A 10,198-nucleotide genomic window follows, 5' to 3' on the forward strand; every position below is an offset into this window, starting at 1 on the left:
TGTGGCAGTAAGACCTTATCGATATCCACAATTGCAAAAAGATGAGCTCGAGGCACAATGTACCACAATGATGGCTTAGGGCATCATTCGACCGAGTACATCACCATTCTCAGCTCCGGTTTTGCTGGTGAAGAAACAAGATGCAACCTGGCGCTTTTGTGTCGATTACAGAGCCCTGAATTCCTGTACAGTGAAAGACAAATTCCCTATTCCAGTCGTCGAAGAACTCCTTGATGAATTGCACGGTGCTCAGTTCTTCACGAAGCTGGATCTTAAGTCTGGGTATCACCAGGTGCGAGTCCATCCGGATGATGTACACAAGACAACATTTCGCACTCACCATGAGCATTTTGAATTCTTGGTCATGCCCTTCGGATTATCTAATGCGCCATCGACATTTCAAGCTCTTATGAATATGGTATTGCGCCCATTTTTACACCGGGGAGTGCTAGTCTTCTTTGATGATATATTGGTTTACAGTAATTCTTGGTCTGAGCACCTCCGGCTCCTGCGAGCAGTTCTGGCCACCCTCAGGGAGCATCAACTCCATGTCAAACGGTCGAAGTGTTCATTTGCCACCTCTACCGTCTCCTATCTGGGCCATGTAATTTCAGCACAAGGAGTTGCAGTTGACAAGGACAAGATTCAGGCCATTCAGTCATGGCCGCAGCCACGGTCAGTGCGGGGTCTGCGCGGGTTCCTCGGATTGGCTGGTTACTACCGGCGCTTTATTCAGAGTTTTGGCACTGTTGCAGCTCCACTGACCCAGCTTCTAAAGAAGGAAAGCTTCCACTGGACAGAGTCAGCTACTGCCGCTTTCAACGCCCTGAAGCAAGCTCTATCAGAAGCGCCAGTACTGCATTTGCTGGATTTTGAACAGGCTTTTGTCGTGGATTGTGATGCATCCAGGACAGGGTTCGGCGCTGTCTTACACCAAGGTGCCGGCCCATTGGCTTTCTTCAGCAAGCCTTTTGCACCACGGCACATGAAGCTGGCAGCATATGAAAGGGAATTAATCGGATTGGTGCAAGCAGTTCGACATTGGCGCCCTTACCTTTGGGGCCGTTCGTTTGTCGTCTGTACAGATCAAAACGCACTCAAGTTCATCCTCGATCAGCGTCTATCGACGATTCCACAGCACCAATGGGTTAGCAAACTCTTCGGGTTCGATTTCAGTGTCGAGTTCCGGCCCGGTCGCCTGAACGTAGTCGCGGACGCCTTGTCCTGACACGACGCCGAAGAGCTGCAGCTGTCAGCGGTTACTGCACCATCATTCAGCTTTTATGATGAAGTTCGATGGGAGCTCGTGAACCTGCCTGAACTTGAGCAGCTACGGAAGGACGTTGCCTCCGGTGCACGTGGCGAGCCCTAGGCGGTGACTGACGGCCTGATCACCCACCATGGCCGCGTCATGATACCGGAGACATCGCCCCTGTTGACAGAGGTACTGCGCCTTGCACACAGTGGCGCATGAAGGAGTACAAAAGACACTTCAGAGACTCCGAGCTGATTTCTATGTCGAGCATGACCGCCGCATTGTGCGTGACTTCGTTCGCGCGTGCACGACATGCCAGCGCAACAAAACGGAAGCTCTGCACCCCGCTGGCCTGCTCCAGCCGCTGCCGGTTCCGTCGCGAGTTTGGGCGGACATATCGATGGACTTCGTCGAAGCACTTCCTAAGGTACATGGCAAAAGTGTTAGTCTAACCGTGGTTGATCGCCTCTCGAAGTATGCCCATTTCATCCCATTGGGACACCCATACACAGCAGCATCAGTTGCCAGAGCTTTCTTCGCCAAAATTGTTCGCCTCCATGGATTCCCGGAGTCCATCGTGTCGGACCATGATCCGGTCTTCACTGGACATGTCTGGCGTGACCTCTTCCGGTTGGCAGGGGTCCAGCTTCGCATGAGCTCGGCGTTCCACCCCCAAACTGATGGGCAATCGGAGGCCGTTAACAAAACCATTGCTATGTATCTCCGTTGCATGACAGGTGATCGTCCCCGCGCGTGGCTGGATTGGCTCCCGTGGGCTGAGTATTGTTACAACACGGCGTACCACTCCGCGTTGCGCACTACCCCTTCCAGGTGGTGTACGGTCGGCCACCGCCGGCGATCGTGCCCTATCAGCAGGGTGCGGCGCGCACCGACACCGTCGACACCATGCTGGCGGACCGGGATGCGTTCCTCGACGAGGTCCGCGCTCGACTCTTGCAGGCGCAGGAGTACGCTCGACGTCACTATGATGCCACTCATCGTCGCTTGGAGTTCGTGCCCGGAGACTGGGTCTGGCTGCGCATGCTACACCGACCTGCCCTAACTCTGGCGACGGGCAGCCGCGGCAAGCTTGGCCCGTGTTACGCTGGGCCTTTCCAGGTGCTGGAGTGCGTCGGAGCCGTGGCGTACCGTCTGCAGCTGCCAGATGGTGCCCGGATCCACGACGTTGTCCATGTTGGTGTGCTCAAGCCGTTCAGGGGCACCCCGCCGTCGTCGACACCGGCACTACCTCCACTACGACATGGCCGTCTACTTCCGCAGCTAGCGCGCGTTCTGCGTGCCAGCCTGCGTGGAACGCTTCAAGTGGCTCCCAGGTGGCCTCAGACTCCGGCATGTTCGCCCAGTGAACGAGTTGTTTCTCCAGGGAGGGAGAGATGTTATGGTGGGCAACAAGTATCAGAGGAGGAAGCGTGCACGTGGCTAAAGCGTGAGCCAGGGAGCCGGCGAAACGAGGAAAGCCGCGATGCGCGTGCGCGAACGCGCAGAGCGCGGTCACCATGGTGGTTCAGTCAGTCAGTCGAGTCATTAGGAGTTTGTTTGAGATCCTAAACTTTAGCATGCAGTTTGTTAGTACTTGCTAGCTTTTGAATTGGAGTCCTTATGTATTGAACGATTGTGAGCAAATGAGATCAGCCAGAGATTAGAGTTATCTCTCTAGCCTCCTGGCGCCCTAGCGCTCTCACCCTCCGTCCACGAACTCTAAACACCGGCGCCGAGCACGGCGCCGCCAGCTCGCCGTCAGGCCTTCAAGCCTCGTCCGAGCACCTCCCACTCCTACGCATTACGTAGTAGATCGGGTCATAACATGTTGACTGGTGGACCTTTGGTATATTCCTATATGAGCTCCTGTTTGGAAAAACACCATTCAAAGGCATGGGGAACCGGGCAACACTGTTCAATGTCATTGGTCAGCCCTTGCGTTTCCCTGAATATTCAGTTGTGAGCTTCCCAGCTAGGGATTTAATATGGAGTCTCCTAGTCAAAGAGCCCCAACAACGATTGGGTTTTAGGCGTGGTGCCACAGAGATAAAACAGCACCCATTTTTTGAGGGTGTGAACTGGGCATTGATACGCTGTGCGAGTCCTCCAGAGGTTCCAAGGCATTTTGACATTGAGAAGCCCCCGAAGCAGCCTGTGTCAACATCTGAGAGTACTGCCCAGAAAGGTTGTGATAACTATTTAGAGTTTGGTTTCTTTTAGGGAATAGGACAAATTTTCTTTGTAGCAATTGGATAAAGTAGGATGTTTGCATCTGTGTTTGCAAATGAATGATAGTTAGTTTTGTTCTTGTCAACATGTTTCTATTCTTTAAAATGAACACGTGGATGTTTCAATCTGTATTCCTCAACATGTTACAGTGCACTGAGTCAAAATCTTTACCTAGTGTTATATGTAAGATAATCTGCTGCTCCCTCTCTTTGTTTTGCTGCAGCAAGGAGTTGGCAATAGGTCAATCCTGCTGTCCTCGTATCTACTAGAGAGGTATGGCAATAGGCCAACCTAGTAGTGGCTTACCTCAATGTTTTGAAAAACGTTGTGCGTTGGGCGTGCGCTAGCCTAAAGTTTAGAGTTTAGGAAGTTTAAACGAGATTAAACGTGATTAAAGGTTTTTGTTTTTTTATAATTTTTGTGATACTGAGAGCAAAGTCAGTACTAATAACACAACTTGAAGTAATAACACTGATCATACCTCTTGCTGCACACTTGTTTTCGACATGAGTTCCTTTCCTCCTTGGTTTCTTGCATTGAACAGCAGCTAACAATCAACGAGAGACAATTTAATAATCTGGAAACAGAAAATTCAAATAATAGGTAAAGAATAGAAATTCATCTATGAGGGTAGCAGCACAAGGCAAAATTGAGATCAATGGGACGAGTAAATCTGTCCATGGGTCCTAGCTTGTGAGGTGTACTTGAGCTTCCAGCAAGTGACTCAACTTCTGTCACTTCCTCTTCACCTGTTGCAAGTTGCACATTCTCCCTAAGCTCTTTATCACGTTGTTGCTTCCCTTTCTTCTTATTTGCTATTTCATCAAGATTCTGAATGCACTTTTGCTTAACATCATCAGGAACTTTTTGGCACTTCACAATAGAAGTGCCCCTATGAGCAAGATGCTGCTTAAGGCGATTAATTCCTGCACTCTCATAGCCACAAAGAAGACACTTGACTTTGTTCTTGTCATTGGGATCATAGAGACGCCCCCACTCCCAGCCTATATCAGATGATTTCCTCTTTAGGTGGTTGGCAATATCGGCAGCTTCTGGAGCCGCTGCTGCAGCACCAGCAACAGCTGCTGCTTCGGAAGCCGACATCCTAATCCCAATCCAAGAACAAGAGTAGAATAATAAGGACCAAGAGTAACAGATCAACACATCAAGGACTAAGGAGCAGTACACATTCAATCTTAACAGGAACAAGAGTAGCATAATAAGGACCAAGACTAACAGATCAATTTCAGTGATTGACATACAGAAATCAAAAGAACAGAGCATGGGAAGATGGGGATTTGGGTGAGACCGAGGGAGCACCTGGAGAGAACGAGTGAGGGGCTGCACTGGCCTCTGTGTTGCTGTTGTCGACTCCTGTCCTGCGCCGGCGGCCTGCCCTCTGTTGCAGTCGAGGGGCTGTGCCTGGACCGGCCTCTGTTGCCGACGGCCCTTGCGCCTGCGGCCTCTGCGCCCGCGAAGGAGAAGGGGAACCCTAGCAACGACCCCTACGGCCCTACCAACGACGGCGAGGAGGGACCAGGTGGGAGGAGGGAGGCAGGTGGCGGGAGGTAGGCGGAGGCGGAACTGGAGTGCGACAAATCCCAACTTCGTTTCTGCGGCCGATTTGTGGTCCCGCGTCGGGCCCGCCTGGTGTTTCCCGCGCCCTCCCGCGCTTATTTCCCGCGTGCACGCGATTCCCTCCCTCTTCCCGCTCGCGTGCCGGACGCTTCCTCGCTCGCGAGCAACGCGTTTTCCACCGCCTAGACGCGTTTTTTGACCGATTACGCGTGATTAATCTCTGCCACGCGATTAAACGAGCACCTAATCACGCACAATGTTTAATTCAACGTTTACCCCCTAAACGCAACGCTGGGCCAACGTTCAGCGTTTAAACGTGATTAAACGACGTTTAATGACGTTTTTCAAAACATTGGCTTACCTCAGCGATTACATAGTTGTTGAGGGGCTGATCTCAGCCATGTCCTCTTGTACTAGTAGTAGGTGTACTCACCTTGTATAAATACTCTAGGCATGCAAAGAGGCAACTAGTTCAGTTGCTGCACCTGCAGGCTTGTGCTTGTGCTGTGTCTGTGCTCAAGGTCAGTTCATCTTCTACCTCTAGCCATGAGTTGTGAGAGTGTGAGTGTGAGTGACCTGATTGCTTACCTCTGCAGGTGGCCGGATTGCCAACATTATATACATATCTCATTTCAGTTATATGCAACTTGTATTTATGATTGTAAGTTCTGGTAGCAACTATTATTCCTTCTCAAGAGGTAGCTGAGTTTGAGTTCTCTTTGACTCGAATTTGGGTGCCTATTTCTTCTTATTTACAATACTATCTAGTTCTTCATAGGTTTGGTTGAGTTTCTTTCTTAGAAAATATTCATTTACAATACTGTCTAGTTCTTCATAGGTTTGGTTGAGTTTCTTTCATAGAAAAAATTCTTTCTCATGCAACATTTCATTTTCAGTTAATACTGATCACAGTTCTACTGTTATGAGCCTATATATTTTATCTCTGCATTATAATGTGTTAGGCTGAAGTACTGAACCACTCTCAGTAACAAATTTTGCTAGGTGTTTTGGTTGAAGTAATGCCCTCAACAAACTAACATTATGAACAATAAGTAGCAGTTCCTGGCGCTTATGACTTATAGCAGCATAAGTTTGACAAGACATGGTGGCATAAGAAGGATTCATTTGTCAAGACAACTTACTGGTTTTTCATAATCCCATCCCTAACTTGCAGAAGGCAGCCAAAAAAATCTGCTTATAAATGGGTTGACTGGTGAGTACTGATAGAGCGATGTATACCTATCCCATGTTTCTTGTCTCAATCAGGTTTCTATCTAGGCTGTCTTCTGGCTACATGAGTAAGCAGTGTACCATTCTTCTGGCTACACATTGAAGTGTTGCCTGTGTTTGCTATTTTGATCAGCTGGAAGTATTAAGCTTTCTTCTGAGTAAGATACTGTCTGGTTTGTCACATGTTTTATCTTGTAATTTTCATGTGTTTTCTGACTTTTTACAGTTAAATACAGCTCTTCATTTCATCTAGTTAAGGAAAGGGGTGGAAAGGAAAATGAACTCTTAATCACAAAAAAAACTCACAAAATGCTGAAAGGTTTCCACATATATACATGAAAATCTGTTTTTGTGCACAAGAAATCAAGAACTTCCAGTAACAAATGCATTGGCAAAAATGATAATCGTACTTATGCTGTCCAATCATGATGCATACAGTGTGCTAGCTCTGAGAAGGGAAATGAAACAGGAACATGACAAATAATCATAATGAGAAACATCTCAGAAACTGTGATTTTCTTTCTCTCTCTGGGTTCACTGTCTTTTCTGTCACCATTTGCAGCTGTTTTATCATGATTTGGTGTAGATGATGGTGGTGTCGGGTTGTTGGATCTGCTGTCAGGAGGTGACAGTGGTGGTGTTGGATCAGCAGTCGTCTCCATCGTCACCCCTTTGCCATCGCAGATGACCTTGACTTCACAGTAGAGAGGTGCGCTCTTCTGTACCTGTCCTGCTATTGTGGTTCCTCTCTTCAGCTTCCTGAGTGGTGGTGTTGGATCAGCAGTCGTCTCCATCGTCACCCCTTTGCCATCGCAGATGACCTTGACTTCACAGTAGAGAGGTGCGCTCTTCTGTACCTGTCCTGCTATTGTGGTTCCTCTCTTCAGCTTCCTGTGTTCATTTTGACAGATTCAACATACATTTGCAGAAGTGGCATGCACACAATTTTGTGTCTGTTAATTGAAGGCCTGGTAGACATTACCGCACATTTGACTTTGAAACCCCTAATACTAGCTGTTTAATGTGCAGAACAGGAACAAGTTCGATGACTGCGTTAGCAATTTGATCGCTCTCGATGAGATACATATCAACGGTAACCTGAATATGAAAGGAGTGATATCAAAACTGAAAATTTGTTGAGAAATCAGAATTGGTAACGAACTGGTCCAGCTGCTTACCTAAAATTTGCGGCACTGGTCCAAGAATTTCTGCAGCATCTGTCGCCTCTTTGATCTCTCTTGATTCAAGTAAGTTTCGATCTGCTCTGGGCTTGCTTGGCTCTTAGGCATCATTCCTACTATTTCAGAAATTGACTTCGTCACAAATTACCCTTTGAACTGAATATTGCTTAAACCATCATCAGATGCAGAAATGGGCAGTAACACCTAACACGTACAGAAACTAGGATATCTATCTTTTTTTTTGTTCTTTTCCTTTTGTATGTATTAGTTACTGAACCAGCTGAAAGTCTATTTTCATCTTTGTGCCATTTTGTCAAGACTGAAAGGTGGCAGAACGGAATCCTACCGTGCTGATCCTGTTCACACTTCAGTGGCAAAGCAGTCTAGCTCTGTAGCATCACATCGCATACTATGCGCCCTACTCTATGGGGCATCTCATCACAAAGCTACTTTGTTTTTTGGCATCCAATCCAGTATTCCTGTGTGGTCCACGAATCTCGTTAACATTCGCTGCCATTATCTCAAATAATGGATGCATGCATATATGATCTTTTAGAACGGATTCTGAGTGCTTCACTAAAGCGAAACTCAGGTTTTCTTCCTGATCGAACCACAAGCTAGCTTCTGATTATAACCCAAGAATTTCACTGGAAATAGTTTGATTAGAACCCAATAATTTTACAGGAACCATGCTGACCAAACAGATCCCAATCCCATTATTTCTTTGCCAAAGAAAACAGAAAAAAATACAATTAGGAGGCACCTAATGAGGCATAATGGGTGGCCTTGTTGGTGTCTCCGACTCCCATCCCCTACGAGGTCAGTATCAACCGTTTGGAACTTTGCTGCTGCAGCTTTGCGTCGGGGCCAAACCCAATGTATTCTTGGCACAAGAGGTTACAAGGCTCAGGGTACTCCGGCCCGTGAGGACGACGACACCTTTGAAAGTTTCAGTCAGGCGAGCAAAATCTCGAAAACACCAGTGCAAGAACTTAGACCGTCGTCTTCCATCACGACCATCATCATCTTTAGGCTTGTTTGGATGTGCATGTATTTATCTTAATCCACATGTGTTGAAGTGGATTGAAGTGGAATTAAACTAAGTTTCGTTCCATTCAACCTCAACACATGTGTATTGAGGTGAATACACATGCATCTAAAAAGGCATTATTGATTGATTGGCGACCCTAAACAAGAATTTGCTTGCAAATTGCAGCGTTGTCGTCTTACAACTAGTTGTTGCGGTATTAGCCTTCATTCATTTCACTCTTACTTTTCCATTAGCTAGTGAGCAAACACATTTTGCTCGAGTTGGGTTGAGGAAGAGTGAAGTATATTGTGGCATGGAATGATTGATGTTTTTGAGGCCACAAAGCCTGGCTGTAATCCAAGAATTTCAGAGGAAGCAGTTTGATGGATCCCTATCCTACGCGAGTCGGGGGTTAAAATAGTCCTGTTCCAAACGGAACACTACTAATCACAGGCAATCTGAATGCTATAATCATCGATCAAAGATCATAATTGCATAGGAGTCCTAGCTAATATGTACTAGGGAGTACATGTTATACTACTACTAGAAACGAAGATGATGTAACATATGAGGAAGGCCATGAGAATTAAGCAGAAGAGGAGAGAAACCAAGAACTAGATGGCTCACATGGGGTGGGGATGCTGGTGACGACGGGGAAGACGTGCACGAGGCAGACGAAGCTCCGCGGCTTGGTGAGCCGGCGGAGCGCCCAGGACAGCGCCGCCATGCTGGAGCCACCCTTGCCGACCGCCACGTACACTTCGCCGTCGGCACCGGGCGACGCCGCGGACTCGGTGGAGGCGGCGACGCCGACGCTCCGCGGCGGCCGATCGTCCGGCTCCAGCTCCTCTATCTCCCACGTGCTGCCGCCGTCACCACCGTTGGCGTGGCTCCATGGCAGGCTGGTGCCGGCGTCCTCGACGCCGATGCCACCGCCACCGGACTCTGCCATGCACGCTCGCGCGCCTTTGGCGAGGTAGAAGAATGTGAAGACGAGCAGGCCGGAGTCGTCGTCCGGAGCCTGGTGCCACGGTCTGTGTGTCCTGCCCTGTTGATGTCGGGCCGGGAAGATATAATATTTGGTAAGCCACGTCTGGGATTTCTTGTGGTTTTATTTTACTCTTAATCTGACATTTTCGAGGTGGTATATGCTACTATTCGTTTGTTGGGTCCTGCAGCTGGCAGGTTATGCATAAATTCAACTGGTTGAGCTGGTATATGCATTTCGATGTGTTCATCTGTGAAATAATCGGATCGTAGTGGTATTATTAGCGTGTGTTTATATTAGACTATATCTATGTCAAGGAAATGAAATGCATGTGTTGCTTACAAGCAACTAGTATTTGTATACCAGTTGACTGCATATACAAATAAAATATGTAATAATGCAATTGTTCTTAGAAAGTTACAGTGGATCTGTAAAACATAGTTACACGCGTAGTGTTTGCTCGCCAATTGTCAGCAGTAGTAATGTTAATGCTTTGATTGGTACTCTTGTCCTCGGCTTGGTGTACTGTGACTGATCAATGGAAAGAAAGGGCTGGATCGCTTAGCGACTGAATCTGATGAATGCCTATGACCATGGCCTCCTATAATAAGTGGTCCTTGTTCATGTACCTAGAGGAGTGCAGTGCAGGAGCGATGATGGATGGGCAAGCTAGCCGCAAGTAGCAACGCCAGCTTCTCTAGGCAGGC

General features: G+C 47.8%; 1 pseudogene; it reads right to left on the reverse strand.

Moving 5' to 3' along the window:
• Positions 1-6,655: 6,655 nt before the first annotated feature.
• LOC136528955 (U-box domain-containing protein 52-like) lies at positions 6,656-9,586 on the reverse strand (annotated as a pseudogene).
• Positions 9,587-10,198: the final 612 nt, after the last annotated feature.

This window comes from Miscanthus floridulus, chromosome 19, assembly GCF_019320115.1.
Source record: "Miscanthus floridulus cultivar M001 chromosome 19, ASM1932011v1, whole genome shotgun sequence".
Taxonomy (NCBI): Eukaryota; Viridiplantae; Streptophyta; class Magnoliopsida; order Poales; family Poaceae; genus Miscanthus; species Miscanthus floridulus.